The sequence below is a fragment of the Carcharhinus amblyrhynchos genome, chromosome 6 (genome assembly GCF_965287045.1).
Source record: "Carcharhinus amblyrhynchos chromosome 6, sCarAmb.v2.hapA, whole genome shotgun sequence".
NCBI lineage: Eukaryota > Metazoa > Chordata > Chondrichthyes > Carcharhiniformes > Carcharhinidae > Carcharhinus > Carcharhinus amblyrhynchos.
In genome coordinates this window covers 33591072-33594528 of record NC_137329.1, presented here as the reverse complement: position 1 = coordinate 33594528, position 3457 = coordinate 33591072, and positions in this window count along the sequence as shown.

Here is a 3457-nt window from a genome sequence, read left to right as displayed (position 1 = left end):
GTCTTAAAGCGCATCAAGGTAGATAAATCTGCGGAACCTGATGAGGTGTATCCCAGAACGTTGTGGGAGACTAGGGAGGAAATTGCAGGTCCCCTAGCCGAGATATTTGAATCATCGATAGTCACAGGTGAGGTGTCTGAAGATTGGAGGGTGGCAAATGTTGTGCCTTTGTTTAAAAACGGCTGCAGGGAAAAGTCTGGGAACTACAGGCCAGTTTGTCTCACATCTGTGGTGGGTAAATTGATGGAAGGTATTTTGAAAGACAGGATCTACAGGCATTTAGAGATGCAAGGACTGATTAGGGACAGTCAGCATGGCTTTGTGAGTGGAAAATCATGTCTCACAAATTTAACTGAATTTTTTGAAGGAGTAACCAAGAAGGTAGATGAGGGCAGTGTCATTGATGTTGTCTACATGGACTCTAGCAAGGCTTTTGACAAGGTACCGCATGGTAGATTGTTGCATAAAGTTAAATCTCACAGGATCCAGGGTGAGGTATCTAAATGGATACAAAATCGGCTTCTTAACAGAAGCCAAAGGGTAGTTGTCGAGAGTTGTTTTTCAAACTGGAGGCCTGTGACCAGTGATATGCCTCAAGGATCAGTGCTGGGTCCACTGTTCTTTGTCATTTATATTAATGATTTGGATGAGAATATAAGGAGCATGGTTAGTAAGTTTGAGATGACACCAAGATTGGAGGCATGGTGGACAGTGAGGAAGGTTATCTCCAATTGCAGCGGGATCTTGATCAGTTGGGCCAGTGGGCTGACGAATGGCAGATGTAGTTTAATTTAGACAAATGCGAGGTGATGCATTTTGGTAGATTGAACCAGAGCCGGACTTACTCGGGTAATGGTAGGGCGTTGGGGAAAGTTACAGAACAAAGAGATCTAGGGGTACATGTTCATAGCTCCTTGAAAGTGGAGTCACAGGTGGACAGAGTAGTGAAGAAGACATTCAGCATGCTTGGTTTCATCGGTCAGAACATTGAATACAGGAGTTGGGACGTCTTGTTGAAGTTGTACAAGACATTGGTAAGAACACACTTGGAATACTGTGTGCAATTCTGGTCACCCTAATATAGAAAGGATATTATGAAACTAGAAAGAGTGCAGAAAAGATTTACTAGGATGGTACCAAGACTTGATGAATTGATAAGGAGAGGCTGAATAGACTGGGACGTTTTTCTCTGGAGCGTAGGAGGCTGACGGGTGACCTTACAGAGTCTATAAAATAATGAGGGGCATAGACAAGGTAGATGGTCATTATCTTTTCCCAAGGGTGTGGGAGTCTAAAACTAGAGGGCACATGTTTAAGGTGACAGGGGTGAGATACAAAAGTGTCCAAATGGGCAATTTTTTCACACAGAGGGTGGTGAGTGTCTGGAACAAGCTGCCAGAGGTAGTAGTAGAGGCGGGTACAATTTTATCTGTTAAAAAGCATTTAGATAGTTACATGGGTACGATGGAAATCGAGGGATATGGGCCAAATGCGGGCAATTGGAATTAGTTTAGGGGTTTTAAACAAAAATAAGGGCGACATGGACAAGTTGGGCTGAAGGGCTTGTTTCCATGCTGTAAACCTCTATGTCTGTATGACGCTAACTAGGTGTTGTTTAGTCCTAATCAGCAACAAATAATGGAAGTTGAGATAGATTTGCATCGCGTAGTATTAAAGTGGACTCAGATATGTTGCATCTTACTGTCCAATAGTCTGCTAGCATTCACTGTCTGATCATACATATTGATAGAATTTGCACTTGCATGGTACATTTTGCATCTTTTTTACATTCAAAAGGACTTCACAACTAATTTGTTTTGAAAGAGTTACTGTTGGGTAAGTAGATGGCAGGTTTTTTATTGCACAAGTTTCCACAAATAATAATAAAGTGAATGATCAGTTAATGTGTTTTATGATGTTATTTGAGGGTTAAATATTGGCCAAAACATCAGGAGAATTACTTTGCTCTAATTTGAATACTATCACCCAAATATGTAGCCCTAGCTTTGGTTTAATGTCTCATTGAATCGCAGTAGGTGACAATGTGCTTGTTGCATTTCGTTACACTTCCCTGAAATGTTAGCCCAAAGTAAGCATTTGGAGTGAGACTTGAGCCCTCAAACTTCTAACTCAGGGGCAATCACTATATCAGGCTGAAAAATGACCATTTTTTTGCCAGAATATTTGGGGGTGGGGGAGATAGAGGGAGAAGAATAACTTATGAAATAGCTAATTATATCCAACACTAGCATTTAGAGGAATGAGCACATCCCAATGCAGTGTACAGGTGGGCGGCATATCAGCACTTTAGTACTGCTGTCTCACAATGCCAGGGACCTGGGTTCAAATCCAGCCTTGGGTGACTTCCTGCTGCCTCATAAAAGCAGCCAGCATAATCAAGCCCATGCACCTCAGACATACTCTCTTTTTGCATCAGAAAAAAGAAATGAGGGAACGGCACGGTGTCACATGGTTAGCGCTGCGGCCTCACAGCGCCAGGGACCCAGGTTCAATTCCAGCTTTGGGTCATTGTCTGTGTGGAGTTTTCACATTCTACCCATTTCAGCGTGAGTTTCCTCCAGGTGCTCCAGCTTCCTCCAGCAGTCCAAAGATGTGTAGGTTAGGTGGATTAGCCATGCTGAAATTGCCTCTTAGTATCCCTGGATGTGCTGGTTAGATAGATTAGCCATGGATAATGGGGATAGGACAGGGTAGTGGGCCTGGGTAAACTGCTCTGTCAGAGTCAGTGCATACCCGATGGGCCGAATGGCCTTCTCCTACACTAAAGGGATTCTGTGATTCCACCATACTTACTTTGCATGTACACAGCAGTTATTTAAATGTCCAGTTCTATTGTTATTGTACTTTTGGGGAACAACTGGTACATCAATAATGCACCACATTCCATCTTTCTCCCAACATTTATAATTCCAAAATAAAAGCTCGAACTTGCATTGTGCATTATAATTAGGCAAAACGCTTTCCTGTTCAAAGTTACTTGAAGCTTATGCAAACAGTGTATTCAAGGGGGTAAATGTTTGTTATTTTCCATCCTGGCAGCATTTGCTCTGCCAATCCATACTTCATTTGCATACAAAATGCTTCATTCCAGCAATCAATGAAAGTCCTGTATTTAGAGCTTATCACAAACATGCAGGGGTCGGATTCTTCAGCTTTCTCGTTAAATTCTGGCGATGCATAACAAAACGAAAAGGCTAGAGAACTGGAAACTGTGCATGGGATTTGGAGATGCCTTCACTTAATTTCAGACAATGTGCCTGAAAAAAAGAAACATCACTTGCGTTCATCCAGGGGGACATATGCATCTTAAACCAAAAAGGTAATTTTTGAAATGTCAGAAGTGAGGTTGCCATTATTAAAGAGAGATATACCCCAGAAAGCTGCTCTGTCCTACCCGTATAATTGAGCTATTCAGGATACTGTAGCACAAAACTAC